General features: G+C 40.5%; 1 long non-coding RNA gene across 1 annotated transcript in view; it reads right to left on the bottom strand.

Moving 5' to 3' along the window:
• Positions 1-5,482: 5,482 nt before the first annotated feature.
• LOC110743559 overlaps positions 5,483-19,486 on the bottom strand; it is a 46,606-nt gene continuing 32,602 nt past the window's right edge. The window contains exon 2 of the long non-coding RNA XR_002522831.2: positions 5,483-7,214. This is a non-coding gene — a long non-coding RNA (uncharacterized LOC110743559). The remainder of the gene's footprint in view (positions 7,215-19,486) is intronic.

Raw genomic sequence — 19,486 nt, 5'->3', positions numbered from 1 at the left:
GATAATTGCCTGCATTTTTCAAAACGAGAGTTGTCAAAGTCAAGTCTCCTCAAAATGTCTACTTGTGTATATGACATTTTTTAAGCCACATACAGGACTTTACATTTGTGTCTGTTAAATTTAGTCTTAGTGAAGCTCAGATGATAGTGGACATCTGTGTGCTTGGCGAATAACCCTGCCTGAGCCCCAAAACAATGATTTTCATTAGAAATCTACGTAAACTAAGCACTTGAAGATTTCCGTAGGCTTTGCTGAAGACGTTGGAGTTATACAGAAGGACTCCATTATATAGAATTTCATATGAAAATTCCCTTCTCTGAACATCACACACCGGGGCCTGTTGTGGGGTGGCGGGGAAGGGGAGGGAGAGCATTAGGACAAATACCTAATGCATAATGTGCATTAGGGTGGCGGGGCTTAAAACCTAGATGACGGGTTGATAGGTGCAGCAAACCACCATGGCACATGTATACCTATGTAATAAACCTGTACTCTCTGCACATGTAGCCCAGAATTTAAAGTAAAAGAAAAAAAAAAAAGGAAATCCCCTCTCTGAAGCTCCTTATTCCTTTCATACCAGCTCCAGAGCCTCTGGCTCCATTTCCCCATCATGCATCTCAGCCTTTCTAATCCTGTCCACTGACCCTTCTCCATCATTCCAACTCCAACCAAATTCCTCCCTCCTAAATTATGAAAACAATTCAGTCCAGCCCCAGCTCCAACTAACAAATTTGCCATCTCAATATACACAAGTAGCCAGGGAAAAAAACATATATTCTCTTTTATGTAACAGGACTATCCTCTTCAGACAGATAGTAATCAGTGTTCTATACAAACAGTTATTAAGCATATACAATGGACCAGGAACAGAAGTCCTTGGAGTATGTAGTGATGAGCACTATTAGACATGATCCGTGACTTTACAGTACTTACCATCTGCCAAAAAAGGCAAACATCAGTCAAATAAACACAGTCAATGTTGATTCCTGGCAAAAAAAAGTGCAGTGAATAAAACATACCTCTATGCAATTGGAGAATTCAGTGTACTGAAGGGGCCAGGAAGGATTCTCTTAGGAAGTAGTGAATAAGCTGAGACCTAAAAGGTAGGAGGAATTAACAAGAGTATTCATTGTCACTGTATTTACAGTGGTAAAAACTGAAAGCAAAATAAATGTCCTTAAATATATACATGAAGAAATAATTTGAGGCATTAATTTATGGCATATTCACATGATAGACTATTAGAAATTCATTAAGAGTTAAATTTTTGATACTAAAATATTACAAAGATAAAAAGGCAAACCAACCTAATTTTTTAAATATCTATGTAAAAAAATCCTAAATAAAATATTAACAACGAGAATCCAACATATTATGCAAATTGATTCCTTCCAGGAATTCAAACATATTTCAATCTTAGCATATTCATTAATGAAATTCATCATTTTAATAAGTCAAAGGAGAAAAATATGACTGCCTAGAAAATTGTCAAAAAGCATTTGATAAAATTTAAATTCATCTATAACTTTAAAAAAAAAACTGACTTTTACTTTTTGCAGTCAAATGCTCTGCTACTGAGCTATACCCCCTCTTTAAAAAGCTTCCTTTTTGAGAAAAGACATATGTAACCTCCCAAATTAAGAAACATGCTAACTAGTGAAATACTAGAAGTATCTCCATTAAAGCCAGCAATAAATGTGAGGCATGCTTTTACATTTGTTATTTAATATTGTTCTAAAAGTGCCAGTCAGCATATGTAAAAGCAACAAAATAATAGATATGACTATTCAAAAAAATGAATGCCCGGCTATCATTATTTTAATCTAATTATATACTTAAAAAGCATAAGATAACAAAAAATCATAGAAACAATAAAAGCATTTAATAAAGTCAGTTACACAAGAAATAAATGAAAATCAATTCCATTCTTGTAAATGAATAGTAAATGCTTAAAGAATATAGAGGGGAAAAATTTCCATTCACACTAGCAAAAATAATAACAAGAATAATAATAAAGAGCGAAAAGCCTAAAATTTGGAGTAAATAAAACAAAAGTTTAGTGGAACATGTGCAAAAGTAAAAATAAAACTATTGAAGGACATTAAAAAACAAACAATGAAGAGATATAACTTGTTTTGGGGTAAGAAGATTCAATATTATAAACGTATCTGTTCTCCCCAGCAAATCTACATAATCAATGCAATCCCAATAAAATTTGACAAGTAATTGTAAATGTCAATTTTAGTAAAACTACTCACCAACAAGTAAAATCACATAAACAAATATGAAGAAAAAGAAGGGAATGAAGAATGACTTGCTTTATATATGTTACATAGCAAATGTGTTATACAGCTACAATGACTTAAAAATTTTCATTCTGGAAAAAATAGGTAGACACATAAATGATACAGATGAGATAGAACATGAATAAACTTGAGTATATATAAAAATTTAATATGTGCTAACGAAAATGTTAGAATGATAATTTTTAAAAACTACATATCAGAATCTATAAGACACAACTAAAGCAGAAACCAGTAGAGATAAAAGAATGAAAATAAATTAAACAACCAAATTAAAAGTTGGAACAAGAATAATGAAGTAAATCAAAACAAAGCAGAAGGAAGAAAATAAATAGCAGAATGTAATGCTTTATAAAACTGAATAACAGAACTAGTAAACAAGTTAAAGATCTGGTCTTTTAAGAAATCAACAAAACAGACAAAGCATGAGCTCACTCAGTCAAGGAAAAGAATGGGAGAAAAAGCACAAATGCATAAAAAAGAAACGGCAAGAAGCAAACAACTACCGAAACTGAAAACTGAAGACATTAGAAAACACTTTGTGTAACTCTGCTCAAGAAATCTAAAAACCTAAATAAATGAATAATTCTTTTAAAAGGCAATTTCCCAAACTGATTCCAGTTAGAGAAAGTTTAAACATACCAACTTCCTACAAGAAACAGACAAAATTATCAAAGACCTACTTTGAAACAAACAAAAACTAACAATAAAAAAACACTCAACCTAAATTATTTCATACACGAGCTGTACCAAACCTTCCCAAAAGAAGTAATCCCAATGCTACTTAAGCTGTTCCAGAGAATTAAAAAGGAATAAAATTTTCCCAATTCCTTTTGAGGCAAGTATGATACTGATACCTGAATCTGGTAAAGATTGTATCAAAAAACTACAGACCAATCTCACTTGTAAATATGGATGCAACAATAAATAAAATATTAGCAAAGAGAACCAAATAGCCAATTAAAATAATGTTCCAGGCATGCAAAGAGAGTTCAACACAAGAAAATCCATTAATGTAATTCAACATGCTAATAAATCAAAGAGGGAAATCATGTGAACCATAAACACTGAGAAAGCAGTTGACAAAATTCAAATTTTTGTAAAATCTGAAAAATCTCAGATTTTAAGAAAACCTTTAAAATCCAGGAATCAACAGAAACATGGGCATCCCTGGCATACTCCTCTTGAGGACAAAGCACACTCCCTCGGGCGGGGAGACTGTGGCAGTGGTTCGTTGTATGCAGGTGACCTCCCAGACGGGTGAGGGGGATCTGGGCAGGATATAGGCATCTGATGCATTACAGAATAGACTATAGTAACAAAGTATCATCACCACAGACTACTTCAAAATGCAAAGGAAATATATATATATGTACACACACACATACACATATTTACAATGAGAAATCTGGCTAGGTATTGTTATGTACATCATCTAACTGAATAGTCCTCCACCACTATCCAAGAAATAAGAATCATCATCTCCATTTCACAGAAAAAAATCTGAGGATCAAAGATGCTAAGAAACTTAGTCAGAGAACATAGCTTGTAAGTACAGGGATTGGATATATATGCAAACTGTCAAGTTCTAGTCCTAGTTCTACTCCACTCTCCTCCCTTTATCTTTCCAATCTCCTTGTCCGAGATCCTCAGTGACCAAACCCAAAAATAAGCCAGAGGGCAGGGGACTGCAGATGTAATCCATATTGATCAGCCTACTGAGACACAGAGCAGGGTGCAGTGTGAGGTCCACATCTGGAAGGGCTAATGGAAGGTAATAGGCACATCTAATGTCTTCACTGCAAAACAGGGATAATAAGAGTTCCAGCCACATGACTTGTTCCAGGATTGAATAAAATACTGCATTTAAACATCTCAGCACTGTCTTTACACTGATCAAATGCTCCATAAATATTAGCCATGTGAAAGACTGCTTCTCACTTGCATTGGTTAAATACCCTGATTCACACAGGCATTTTTCACTCAAAAGTTAGGGGTTTGTACTTAAAGCTTGAAGAATGTAAAGCAGCAGAGAAAGGACACAGCCGGCTCCATCCACTAACATCCACTGGAAAACTGGGTAAATACCACAAACAAACCAACATCTGGGCAGAGGAATAGGCTGATAAAATGAGAAGCACCAATTTCCCCTCAAAACAACACTTTAAATCCATTTTTAAAGCCGTGCCAATGAGAAACATTTTCACAAAGGGAACATCTTTTTGAGATGTGGTCTCATTTTAGGAATATGCACTTTGCACCCTCCCATAGATGGTAAAGTTCACACTTAATAATTTTGGTCATAAATGACCACCTAAATATGTCAGAAATAATTTAGCATCTGTGACCCCTAGAGCTGAAAATGTAGATGAATGTAATTAACCTACTTCCAAAATTGAGGGAAAAAAAAAATCTGCTCTATTCTCTCCTGACTTGGGAACATATGGCGTCGGATTACATGGTTGGCACCTGGCTGACTGCTGGGTCCATGTGTCGCATTCTAACACAAACAGGCAGAGGCGCAGAGTCTGCCCAGAGGAGTCGCCAGCCAAATTCAAAATGGGCAGCTTGAGCCACAGGCTCAGCCAGAAACTGCTATTAACAGCCTGGTGGAGGAAATAGAGCTCTCAGCACCACCCTGCTGAGCCCAGTTTCCCCTCTTGCCCCATGACCTCCTCCATAAGCATGTTGAGAAGGACCCATGAGGTTGCTTTCTCCATTGACACACATCATCAGCACTCCTGGCTCTATTTGTTAGGGAGAAATTGAATTGGCTTCAACTCAACTTTGGGGTTGGCTCTCTTCAGTTAAAGTATTTTGAAGCAAGTAAATCTAACCAAATGCTTTCCATCCTAATTAAAGGTGTGCTTGTCATTCTCCCCACCCAAGCTCCCAAATCCTAGCATGTTTCTGTTGAGCAAAGGACATTCACCTCCAAACTAGCATAAAGAAAGCAAAATGTATCATCAGCACCCTCCAGCCTCACTCTTCTGTTCTCTCTCTCCTATCTTGTTATAGATTCCATCTCCTTCTCTATAAATCAATCCAAAACCACTGATGCACCATGAGGCTGAATATGCACCTTTACATGTCAGCTGCCCAAGTTTCCCATTGCAATTCTGAGTGCCCCTATATTAGATGATTATTTCCTTCCTGTGATTATTTCATTTCTCTCTCTCTTTTTTTTTTTTTTTTTTTTTGCTTCTTTGTTTGAAATACGCCTACCCATTTCAGGTTGAGCCATGGGAAGGAGGGTTTAGCCCATGTCTCCTGTGGGAATTGAGGCATCCCAGGAAACAGTATAGCGTTGGTACAGTTAGAATGATAAGAAGCCTGGGGAAAGAAACCAAGGGTGAGAAATGTGTGGCTATTTTGACTCAGTTGCAGCACCCCCCTCATAACAGGCTGGGAAGTGGAAGACATTAGTGACAAGGAGAAAAGATTACTAAAGGGATTTTTTAAATGGATCTTTTCCAACCAACTGGAAGGATTCCTGCAACCAAATGAGAAAGGGTCAGCTATATCCACTAGAAAGACGTACCTCTCCCACCCCACTATCAATATACACCCTCTGGACAGGACAGTGTAGTGGTATGGAGGGCAGTTCTCTTCTTCCCATACCCCTAGCTTGGTGGCTGTAGTAGATATCTGCTGCTGCTCTCTGCCCAGAGTCTATTTCCTGTTTCTTCTGTTGGTAACATCCTCGCGTGTTTAATAAAACAACTCCTTTCCTACTACAAATGATTATGGTGAAGCTACATATCCTAATACCTTACACTCACCCCCTTCACCAATGGCCATATGGATGGGCATTTGACCCAAGCAAGCAAGACAGCTTCTTATTTTGCTGGCATAAACGAATTAATCCCAAAAAGTGGATGGGAAACCCAAGCGAGGTCAATTAAAATCTCCATTGAAATTTACATAAAACTGAAGCCTAGGGAAACAGCACAGTCCTTTCTCCGGAGCCGCCAAGGTGGGAATATGTAAAACTGGAGCTGCCTGTGCAATGTCTCCCAATATGTGCAGGGAGCTACTAAACAGGTCTGTGTGGAGCAGGCAAGAGATGGGGCAAGGTATGGAGGAGAGGGATAGAGGTGGGGCAGAGGGATGATGAGTTGGAGGGGAGATAGAAAGAAATATGGGAACGGGTTTGGGGAGAAAGAGTAAGAGAAACATGGAAAAATAGAGACATGGGAGAAGACATGGGGAAGAGACAAAGAATCCATGAGAGAGAGGGAGAAAGATGAGGGAGAAATACGGGAGTAGAAATGGGGTGAGCGAAGGAAAAAAGAGAGAAAGTGGAGAGAGAAAAATGAGAGAGACAAGGTACAGAGTGATGAGCAGAGAAAGATGGAAGGAGAGATGGGGAGAGATAAGGGGAGAGGTGAGGAGATAGGGAATTGAGAGAGGGAGGGAGGGAAAGAGATGGGAGAAAATGGAAAAAGGAGAGAAAGATATACAGAGAGAGACAGATACAAAAAGAATGATGGGAGGGGTGAGGGTGAAGAGTGGGAAAAAGAAGAGAAGAGGGAAACCTGACGAGGTCTCTTGAGATCCTGGTTCCAGGCCATCCCTGAGACCACCTGCATCCTTGTGTATAATCAGATCTGAGCTGGGTCTTTCACTGGCAACCAAACGCATGATAACTATTCTAATGGCCTTAATTGAATCCAATCCTATTGCAAGCTGGGCTCTCATCAGCTTTGTTCTAGAACTCAAAGATATACCAGGGGTTTCCCTTATTACCTCAAAATATACATACCCTTAGAGAATCTAGCCAGCTGATTTCCATGCCTCAAATAAATGGAGAAAAGATCAGTTCCTTTCCCCTGCCAAGAGAGAGCATGTAAAGATCTTCATTTCTTCCTTCCTACTTCCTGATTGCGATCTGGCTATAAGAACCCAATCCTAGACCAAAGATACAAAAGAAACTATTTGGAGGTTAACAGCGACATTTAAGAGAAAATGATGTTGTACATCATACCAAAATTTAATATGACTTTATGCAAAATAGTAATGTGTCTGGTAATGCAAAGATTCTTCTAAAGTAGGTTAATAACAATCCAAGATTATTCTCCTTTAAAAAAATGAAAATGTATGTCAAATAAAAAAAGACCTAAAGTAACTGAATCTTGTACCCATTGAAGGAGCTGATTTACATAGATAGCATTTAACATTCCATCATCATTATCCTATCAGTCTCCTGTCTAATGTACAAGCTAAAGACGTTCAATGTGCTTAGAGGTTAAAAAAAAAAAAAAAAAAAAAAAAACACATACCCTACACCCACCAGCCAAAATGGTGGTAAATGACAAAGAAGAAAAAGGAAAAAAGAAGAAAAAAATAATTTTAGGCAGACAGATGAATATCAACTGGGAAGAGAAAAAGACTCTCTCCCCCCTCCCTTCTGCACCAATATAGTAACCTAAAAGGTTGAATAAAAGAAAACTAAATATTTAAGAGTAAAACGTGGTTATCAAATGGGGAGAAGGGAAAAAAAGGAGACAGCATTATGATAATAGTTGAGTCTGCCACAGCTAGAGGAAGCAGCTTCGAGCATGCTCGCCTTGAATTAAATGGAAGGCAAATTTAAATGAAACACAGTTTGTCCTTTAGCGTCGAGTGTCTGAATATTTTTAGATTTTTTTAAATGTTAAACAAATTTACTTCTGATGAGAAGAGCCAGGAGGAACACCCCACAGAGATTATGCACAGTGTGGGTACAAATGGAGAGAGAAAACAGAGGGTCACTATTTGTACATCCTCCTTGTCTTGATAGCAACTTCTTGGCCAGGTATGTGGCTGTGGCCTCGCACATCTTAGGGCCCCTTTAGTGCCTGTGCCAGCATGTCAAGAAGACCAGAAGGATCAGAGGCAAAATGAAGCCTTGGCAGTTGTAAAGCCATCCACCCATCAACCTAAGCACTAAGTAGTTCTGAACTGTACCAAGACTAGCAGAGAAAAGCCATAGCTTTCTAAGGTGTGTGACCAGGGTGAGTATGGAAAGGTGCCCTTCACGTCAGTAGAAAGAGAGGTAAGCAGTGGCAAAGGGAGAAGAAAAAGAGAAACAATAAGGCAGGAGAAGAACGAGCAGGGAAGTGGGAGAAGAAAGACGGAAATGATGACAGAGAGAATGGGAAAGAGATGGAGAAAAGATGAGCCAAGGAAAATGAAATTGTCTCAGCCTCCATGCATCTGGTTTCTTACTATGAACACCTAAGCTGAGACCCAGCCTTTCAACAGTTACTCCAAACACATGCTCTGCTAGTCCCCAGCTCATGACCAGTGACAGTCATCCGTAATGCCACACTCTCCTCTTTCCTGCTAAGCCCAAATGCGCATCAGAGTCCTTTCAAACACAGCATTCCTGGCAATGTCTGCTAGTAAAGGGGACTCTGCCTGTAATAGATTATCGCCAGTCCTAGAGATTTTTCTTGGACTCCCTCAAATCCAAATGGTACATCCTGTAGCAACCATCCACTCAACAGCAGGTCTTGCTCATGTCTGGGATTTTTTTCCTAGCAACAGCAAATTTTATTTACAAGAAAAAGGGACAAAAGTCAATTAAATAAAGTGTGAAGCCAAGAGAAATATGCAGAAACTCCCCAAAATTGGAGGAAGAAAAAAAACCTAACAACCTTGGGCCATGTCTCTTTTTGTCCTACCCCACAAATGTGACAAGACTAAACCAGACAAACTAGGTTCTCTCAGCCGGCAGTCTAGTCTACTAAAGAACAAAGATAAAATAAAGTGACAGCTTTTGAATATTAATAGGGCATATCAGCAAGGGTGAGCAGGAAACAGTCGAAGTCATCCACAAGTTCTAAAATCAGCTCCTAAAAGCCCGAATTCATCTCATCGCTCCCCACTTTAGAATTCCACTTAGAAAATGAATCTTTATTTCAAAAATAAACTTCTGAGATGCCTGGAGATAAAAGCAGAGGAAGAAATACTGACACTCCACAGGACCATTTCTCACTCATCTTCTCCCCTAGGGCCCATCACGATGCCAAGCATATTATAGATGCTCAATAAATGTTTGTGGCAGGAATGATGTGGAAAGAAAAAGAGTGTTTTAAAATCAACTTCAGAATGGAAATGGGCTTTGAAAACAGACTGTTCCCAATCAGAATCGTGGAAATTGAAAATAGAGTTTGAGGTAACTGAAGTCTACTTCAGACATTACCTATGCAATCTTTGGAGGGTTTTCATTTCTAAACAAAAGCAGAAATGAAGTTTTCTGGGGCACTACATTTCCATCTTTTTTATTCACTCACTCACGTATTCAATCATCCATGCAGTAAATTTTACTGGGTGCCTACTATGTGCCATGCAGTATGGAAGGTTCCAAGGCTCTGGTGGGGGAAAAAAAAAAAAGCCATGCAAGGACCCAGCTCTCACAGAACTTATATTTGCTTCATTTCTTTTCCCCATCCTAAGCCTCACCCTGGCCCAATCCATTTACATTCTAGAGCCATTTCAAAATCCTGAATTGCCTCCCTACCACAAGCACCCCCTATTTCCCCAATTCATCTTGCCCACCCACTCTTTATTAGCCTTTCTCAAAGATTACTGTTATCATGTTGCTCACCTGCTCAAAAACCTCCAGCACCTCTCTAGTATCAACAACCCAGTTTAGGACACATTTCTCAACCAGGTACTAGGCAAAGTATTAGAATTAGAAAACAAATTCCATACTTCTCAGCATAGTACTGAGGACCACATTAGTTATTTCTTGCTGTAGATCAAGTTACCCCAAAATTTGGCAGCTTAAAACAACAAATGAGTATTATTTTCCAGTATCTGTAAGTTGGGAATCCAGAAACTTAGGAATTAAAGCAAGGTTGCAGTCAAGTTGTCGGCCAGAGCTTCAGTCATCTGAAGGCTTGACTGAGGATGGATTATCTGCTTTCAAAATGCCACACTCACATGGCTGTTGATGGATGCCTTGTTTCCTCACCATGGACATCTCTCTAAAGGGCTTCTTGAGTGTCCTCATGACATACAGCCTGCATTTCCCAAGGTGAGAAACTTTAGAGAAAGAAAAAGAGGAGGAAGCCACGATGCCTTTAGACTAGAAACTTCCTAGTCTTGGAAATCACACCCAACTGCTTCTGCTATATTCTATTAGAAGTGAGTCACTAAGCCCATCTCATATCATATTCCTTCATTTCTTGAAGGGAATAATATCAAAGAATTTGTGTGACCAAAAACTATCTATAATCATGACAGGAGTGATGGCTCATGCCTGTGATCCCAGCATTTTGGGAGGTCAAAGCAGGAGCACTGGTCTCTACAAGTCCTCCTGAGTTTGAGAGTTTGAGACCACCCTGGGCAATATAGTGAGACCTCATCTGTACAAAAAATTTAAATTTTTTAAATTACAAAAAAATTTAAAAATTAGCTAGACATGGTGGCACGCACCAGAGGTCCCAACTACTTGCGGAGCTGAGGTGGGAGGATCACTTGAGTCCAGGAGGTTGAGACTGCAGTGAACCATGATCATACCACTGCACTCCAGCCTAGGTGACAAAGTGAGACCTCATCTCCAGAAAAAGAAAACTACCTATTATCAGACTCTTAACACATTGACCTATTTTCACATTTCTAGCTGGTATTTCCAGCTTAACCTCTTGCACTCCAACCTAGCTGTTTCTCCTGAATAGACTGGGCCCATTGTGCTATGGTTTGAATGTGTCCCCTTCAAAAATCCAGGTGTTGAAACGTAATAGCCAATGTGATGGTATTAAGAAGTGGGGCCTTTAAAAGGTGATTAGGCTAGAAGGGTTTCTTCCTTATGAATGGAATTAAAGTCTTTAATAAAAGAGGCTTCACACAGCATTCCATTCACTTGCCCTTCTACCTTCTGCCATGTGAGGACAAAGCATTCCTCCCCTCCTGAAAGATACAGCAGCAAGGTGCCATCTTGGAGACAGAGAGCAGCCTTCAACAGACAACCAAACCTGCTGGTGCCTTGGCCTTCCCAGCCTCCAGAAAATAAATTTCTATTCTTTACCATACTCAGTCTGTGTTTTCTTATAGTAGCACAAACAGACCAAGGCACACTGTCAATACCAACTCTTTCCTCATATACTGTCCACACCTTGCCTCTCTCTTCTGTGTTCCAAATATCACATACGCAGAGAGGTAGCACAGCACAGTGCATAGGATTATGGACACTGGGTTGCCTAGATGCAAATTCTACCTCTACTTTTTGTAAGTTACTGAACCTCTCTTTACCGTGATGTCCTCACCTACAAAATGATGACCATAGTGCCTACTTTATAAGCTTGTTACAACAATTAAATAAATCAATACTTATAAATTACCAAGAATAGGGCTTGGCATGTAGTAAGTGCTATTATAACATCTGTTAAATAATATAAACATATACGTATAAAACTTTTTTGCATCCAGTTCAAGTTCCATGCTATAGCCCAGTGACTCCTTTACTAACCTCCTACTGCTATAACTGTGACTCATTTTCTAATAACTTCAGTCAAATCTACAAATTTTCAGTTAATTATCTTACCTGTGGATGTCCTACCTCACTTCCCAATCATTTCCTGACTGTCTATAAATTCTGTACCCATAAGGCCAAGGAGACAGTCTGCATTCAATATCAAAGAAAGGAAGAAATTCACTCAAATTAGCTCCCAGGAAAAATACGGGTCAGGCCATCTCCTCAAACACCAAAGAAACCACACTCATTATTTCCATGTGACCCTTTAATACCATAGAGCCAACCCAAGTGAGGCTTTCCCTCAAAGCCAGACTTATGTGGGCTCACTTCCCCCCAAAAGAGGAACTTATGAAAACACCAAGTGGATCAGGTGGGGATGTCCTGTGACCTGGGGGTGGGGAAGGGCTGGGGTAAGCCTTAAAGAGGAGGACGAAGGCACTGCTATAACCCTAGGTAAAGCAAACTTCAATCTTACAGGATTATTAAAATTTCAAGAGCCTAACATTTTTTTTTTTTGAGACGGAGTCTCGCTCTGTCGCCTGGGCTGGAGTACAGTGGCCGGATCTCAGCTCACTGCAAGCTCCGCCTCCCGGGTTCACGCCATTCTCCTGCCTCAGCCTCCCGAGTAGCTGGGACTACAGGCACCCGCCACCTCGCCCGGCTAGTTTTTTGTATTTTTTAGTAGAGATGGGGTTTCACGGTGTTCGCCAGGATGGTCTCGATCTCCTGACCTCGTGATCCGCCCATCTCAGCCTCCCAAAGTGCTGGGATTACAGGCTTGAGCCACCGCGCCCGGCCGAGCCTAACATTTTAAAATAGTCACCACCAAATGTTCCTTCTTCATCCAAGACTCAGATACCATGGAGTTTTAAGTCTCCCCATCTGCACTTTTTCCCAAAGGGGTAGTGTTTCCCTTCCCCAAAAGCTTACAGCTTCCGGTCAAAGCCAAAATCTGAGTTAGACCATTTCTCATAGTTGGAACCTGCAGGGACTCCCAGGTGAAAATACAGGCAATAGGAATTCTTGCTATAGAAGGCTTCTTGAAAAAAAAATTATTTCCCCATCACAGAAAGAAGGTTCTAGTGGTCTTGATTTGGCCACTAAGAGACTACATTCATTCACAGAGTCATTTATCTACTTGTTCATTCATTCATTCCTTTTGCAACTAATCTTTACTAAGCATGTACTAAGCACATTGAGTGATACCAAGGAGTAGAATATCAGTGTCTGGACTTCAAGAATCTTGCCTGGAACAAGTCATCCTGTTAGGCCTCAATTTCTTTGTCTATAAAATGAGGAGGTTGGACAGTCTCTAGGGTTCTTTTCACTTTTTAAAAAAATGCTATTTGTCTGATTCTAATGGTTGCTCTGCTTTGTCAGGCAGGGTTGCTATGAAGATGAAGTTAAAAAAAATGTGCATGAAAGTGCTTTGAAAACTATAAAGCACTGTTCAAAATGTGTGGCATTATCCTCATTGTTGTTGCCATAGCCCAAAAAAATCCCTAGAGAAAAGTTTTCAAAGACCTTCCTGATAACATCCCACTGGGATCCTAAATAGGAAAAGCTCTTCTTCAAGTCTCACTGGGATCTCTCCTGCTGCTGGAAAGGGCCACAAGGTTGCTTCTGTACATTAGCAGCTTTGGAAAAAATGCTTTGCAGAGACTGCAACTGCCCCCGGGAAAAAATTTTTATTATTTGACCTAATTCTGAGGTCTAGTCTAGGTCCAGAAAGCAAAAAAGCTGGGATCAATTAGTGACGTCTGCTATGGTCACAGGATGGAGAAGTGATCACTAGCTGATTGATATTTCTGGACTCCTTTTGTAGCTACAATGTATAAGCACCCATTGAATACCAGGTATTTTACTAAGGGTTTCACAAGCATTATCTCATTTATGAGGCAGGTACCAATATTAAACCCATTTTACTGATGAGGAAACTGAGACCCAGAGAAGCTGCCTTGCCCAAGATCTACTGTGTGGCAAAGCCAGAATTTAAAAACAAGGGCTTAGCGATCCCAAGGCAGTGTACTTTATTATGACAATACACTGAACTTTAGCTGTTCCTAAGACAGCATACAAATAAAAGTAAACCAAAGGACCCTTCTTATGTTTTTCCTAAATAATAGATGAAATTGTTCAACATCAGCTTGAGGTTGGAAGATTGTCGGCCGTCTCTGGCTTAGCACAGGGATTGAACCTCTAAAGCTACAGCCTGTAAACTTTTTGGATTATACGCTCCATTAGTTTTTTAAAAATTGTGTCATCCAATCCAATCTATAAATAGCTTAATGTATGTATTTATTTTCAAATTTCATACATATATCACAACACTATTAGATATTAAAACATCGAAAAATGAAAACTTTTAATGAGAACTATATATAAATACAAAGTCGAATATATCTCCCCAAACTCCAGTGGGATTGTTGTGTTCAATCGCTGAGACACAGCCACTTTCAATAACCCCAAGTGAGAACAATGTGTTTTGCTTATTTTCTTTCCTTCTGTTTCCTCTCTGGGCTCAGCTTCAGGATTTTTCCTAGGCAAAATGTCCAGGAACGGGACACCCTTCCCTACCTACCTTCAACCCCACCCCTACCTTCATCCCATTCCCATCCTTACCCCCCAGCCCCTGCCCACTACACCCCACTTCCCCAAGCTCCCAGGCATACCCATACCTTTAGGGTTTTTCATACCTACTACCTAAAGTCCCCGCTTTGAGTCCTTGTCCAGGACTGGCATCTCCTGCTGTGGCTAATGCCCGTGCATTCATTCATTCATTCATACAACCAATGAACAGAACACTAAGCACTTGTTATAGGCAGGACCGAGAATCCAAAGATAAATCAGTCCCAGGCATACCCACACTAGGAAGGGAATTAACTCATATATATTAACCAATATGTTGTTAAGTTGAAAGTGATTAGGTCACTAAGAGAGGTGTGGGAGAGATTATTTCCAGCTAGAAGGCTCAGGGGAAGGTGTATGAATAAGGAGGCTGAATCCAGGGCAGTGGCAGAACTCAGAAAAAGCAGGAGATGCACCTCAGGCCCAGAGAGTACTGAGGAGCAAAGGCAAAGAGATGGGGGAACTTCCTAAAGAGGACAAAAAATATGGGCAAGATAAGAGTCAACAGGTGAGAGTTGGTACATGGACTGTGCATTCCTGACAGAGAGAACAACACTTACAATAAAAGTGAAAGATAGAATAGCCACAGTGGCTGCAGCAGGCAGTCTAAGGAGTGTAGAACTTAATAGGGCTGTAGCAATGGTAATGGCCCAAACCCTGCAAAGCTTACAGGGTGAATTGAGTCATTGAGGCAGACAGTGTGCAGAATAGCCATGATCAGATTCACTTTCTAGAAAGATGGCTTGGCTGTAGTGTGCAGAGGGCAATGTAGGAAGGCAGATAAGGGAGGTTACATTACCTGGGCACTTTCCTCTGGGAGTGGAAGCATTGCCAGATTGTTGCCTGGAACATCTTCACAGGGCAAAATGTCTCTGCTCTAAAGAACATTCCTAGCCTATTCCTCAGTATTCTGAGGCCTTCTGTGAATCCCCTGCAGCCAGGCTGCCATCAGAATTAACCACACATTGTAGATTGCAAGAAAAAGCCCATTTCTTTACAGCCTGGTGACTTTGGGAAAAGATTTCTAGCCATTCAGCCCTTTACAGCCTGGGGTGGGCCTCCTGGTGGCAGGGCAGATTCTTCTCTTGGTCAATCAAAAACTTGGGAATCAGATTTCCCATTCAGTTCCAAGGGTGCTCTGGCCTGAGCTGACACACTGCCTCTTTAAACACATTATGAAGATTATCAGCAATGTATCAAGGTGTCTTTGCAGAATGGTATAAACTTCGGCTGCACTACTTATTGCCATAAACCACACTTCCAGGTTTTTATTTATATGCGCATTAGTTCAATATGATTGGATCTGTAGGCAGCAGAGGGGATTGGAGTAATTTATATATATATCAATAAAGGTCTCCAGCCAGCCACTGGGTGCTCTAAGGGGAACAGTACTTCCATTTAAAACGCTAGGAACTGGAGAAATTGAAAATAACTCTCTATTTAGAGGCCAAGGATTAAGGCATTTTGCAAGGAAGGTCTCAGCCCAGCCAGGCTATGCTAAAAAGGCTGTTAAAATGTCATTTGGCTGATAGTTAAGCCACAGAATTTACCTTAACTCCTTCGTCTCAATTGGATTTTTACCTGTGAAGCATGGACCCTAACAGGAAGATAGAACAGTGTCCACACTGGTGGAAAAGGTGGCAGAGTTCACAGGCGTATGTCAGCTTTTGTCTCCTAATGTCTATTTCTACTTTCTACTGAAAGCATCACCTCAGTGAACTCCTGCACACCCACTGGGTGAGGTCTTCATGAGGCCACTGGTCAAGGTTCTTTGTGATCCCAGGCCAAGGAAGGCTCCTTGTACAAGCTGAGCCAATCAGACGCTCTCTCCCAAGATTTTGACTATTAACAAAGTGTCGTGAGGATGAAAAATGGTGGAAACTAACTTATCCCAGCAGTGGTACTCTGAAGAGACCCTCTGTTAGTTTCTGCCATCAACTCCAGGGGAGCTGCCCTGGCTCTTGATTCTTAAGCTTTTTCTCCCATTTTATGAACCATGAAATAGCCTTCCAATAAGTTCTCCTGCTTAGCTTAGCCAAGGGTTCTGCTGATTCCAACTTAGGAGCCTATGCAAGCAGGATAGCAGGGGCCAGGAGCCCTGTTCATTGGGCTTGGCCCCCTCACACTGGTTATGTGACCGTGGCCAAGGAACCTCTCTACTGTGGGTATCAGTTTCACCTGTTAAATGAAAGCATTGGGAGAGGCCAATGGTTCTCAGATTTCAGGGAGGAGCTAGGGATCTTGTTGAAAACCTAGATTCCGACTGAGGTGTTTTAGGGTGGGGCCCAGACATCTGCTTTGTAACCAGCAGTGAGGCTGTGCCCACCAAACCTTAAGAGCACATTTTCAAATTATGCCTTTCGGGGCACTTCGTTCTCTCGAGGACCACAGGGATGGCCTCTGGAGGAGGACAAAGTTGAAGTAGGTGGCACTCTTGTTTCGACTAGAACAAGATGCTTTATATATTGAGGCTCTATATGAAATTTCCTCTGCAGAAAGAGCTCTACCACCGAGAAAAAAAAGTTGAAAACCAGCGGACTGGGGACACTAGATAATCTCTAAGGAGGCTTACTGTTCTGATTACACACTGCACCTCCTCCTGCATGGCTTCCAAAGAGAAGCAGGTGTCAAAACCTCTGGGGAACTGACCACCACATTTATTTTATTTGAGAAGGTGACAGGTGTGAATCAAATCAAGAAAAGTAGGTCCCGTTCTTGTCTGAAAGTGAAACAAGGGGAAAAAAATAAAATAAAATTCAAGTACATTCTTGAGATGCAGCTTCGAAGGGAGTAAAACCAACTCTCCAATCCTGAAATCGTCCTAGCACACCCAAGAGCAGGCACTGTATTACCCTCGCTGGTAATGATGCAGCAGAGGCTCTGAATGACTCGCTCATAGTGACGCAATTAGACAACAATGCAATCCCCTGACCTCTCGACTGCGTCCCAAGGCTCCTTCTACGGTGCCTTTTCCTGCCATGGCATTTAGAATACCATAAACTGGAGCCAGAGGAGATCCATAAACAGCCCAGTTCTTATTTTTTACTTTAGAGTCCCTATGTGGCTTCATTTATTTTCAAAAGAGCATGTCACATGTTCATTGGCACCTACCCCACTATAAAATATCTGTTGACATTTGTGGATTGGGGCTGGGTTGGATTAGTTGCTGTTTCATCCCATTCACCCACTGCATGTAGCAGGAGGCGAAACACACTTCTACCTTGATACCCCCTCTCATATCTTCTACCCTCCAGGCCAATCTATATGTGTCCTCTGCAGAATGGGAAGATTTAAAAACAGCTACTCCATCTCGCTGTACAACCTTAGCCAAGGCACGTGACCTCTGTCTCAGTTCCCTGGCCCACGTGAAGTTGTTGTAAGGATAATGATAAAGAAGAGGAAGTCAACACTTGCTAACATTTATCCCTCGCTTACAGTGAGCCAGACACTGAGCTATGTGACTACCTAAATGGTCTCAATCAGTCTTCACACAAGCCTGCAAGGTAGGTATGACTATCATTATCCACATTTTGCAGAAGGAAAACCTGAGGCAAAATGTTGCTGGAACGGTTAAATGTTACATAGCAAAAAAGTGGTGGAGTGGGCTTCAGTCTCAGGAAGTCTGACCCCACAGGTAAGGCTTTTCATTGCAACACTGTGTTAATTTTACTTCTCTATGCTTGGCTGAAAAGTTTGGAGGCCTCTCAGAGGACTCAGAGGTAGGAGAGTCAGATGTACATGGTAATTTCGAATAAACGAATGCAAAGACAAAACATGGCAAAGAACATCAGCCTAGGTTTGTCCTCACTAGCAGTGGGACCTTGTGCCTCTTGCCCTCCTTGAGGCTCAGTCTTCTTACCAGCAAAATGGGGAAAATTATTCCTACCTTGTAGAGATTACGTAAAAATAGATATCTATGCATGACTACCTAACAATCACTCAGTAAATGGAAGTGATATAACATGCGTGGTAGTGCGCTGAAAAGTTAGCTGAAAAGTAAGACATTAGAATTCATGTAAAGTATTATTATATATTGGAGTAACGCAGAATTCCTTCCAAGATTATAAAGTCAACCCAGAGTTTTCTTCCATAAGTTAAACACTCAGAGAACAGAAGTCAAAAGTCCATAGTGTTAAACAAACGTATTTCCATCACCCTTTCACCCAACTTTTCTGAGTCAAAAGCCTTAAAATTCCTACAATAGGAAATATCTATTACATGACAGGGCATTACATATGAAAAATAATTTAAGTATTACTCCTTGGGGAAACTAATCTTTTTATACTTATCCAGGTAAAATTTTTATTAATATGTTATATATATCCTTTTAAATATATTTCTATACATACATATACTCAAAAATATTGATTTAATGAGATCATATTACTCATGTTCAAATTGAAATTTACTTTCTCCTTTAAAATATGCCTTCGGCATCATTCTATGTCAGTAAGTGTAAATACACATTATCATTTTAATGCCTTCATAAAATTCCACTGTATAAATATACTATTATTAACCAATTGGAAGTTTAGATGGCTTCCAGTTTTTGCTATTATAAGCAACACTGCAACAGACATCTCTGTACATCCATCTGTGTATACTTTTCCATTAAGGTCTTAGGATAAATTCCTGGATATGGATTATAATGTCAAAGATAGGCCGGGCGCGGTGGCTCAAGCCTGTAATCCCAGCACTTTGGGAGGCCGAGACGGGTGGATCACGAGGTCAGGAGATCGAGACCATCCTGGCTAACATGGTGAAACCCCGTCTCTACTAAAAAAATAATAACAAAAAACTAGCCGGGCGATGTGGCGGACGCCTGTAGTCCCAGCTACTCGGGAGGCTGAGGCAGGAGAATGGCGTGAACCCAGGAGGCGGAGCTTGCAGTGAGCTGAGATCCGGCCACTGCACTCCAGCCTGGGTGACAGAGCAAGACTCCGTCTCAAAAAAATAATAATAATAATAATGTCAGAGATAAGCACATTTAAACCTTTACTATATGCTTCCAAACTGTTATTCTCCAGAAAGGTAATTTTACTTTGGATTCCCTCTAATTCGTATGAGGGTAGAGAGATGTATGATGACT

The sequence above is a fragment of the Papio anubis genome, chromosome 5 (assembly GCF_008728515.1).
Source record: "Papio anubis isolate 15944 chromosome 5, Panubis1.0, whole genome shotgun sequence".
Taxonomy (NCBI): domain Eukaryota; kingdom Metazoa; phylum Chordata; class Mammalia; order Primates; family Cercopithecidae; genus Papio; species Papio anubis.
This window is presented reverse-complemented; position numbering and strand designations above follow the sequence as displayed.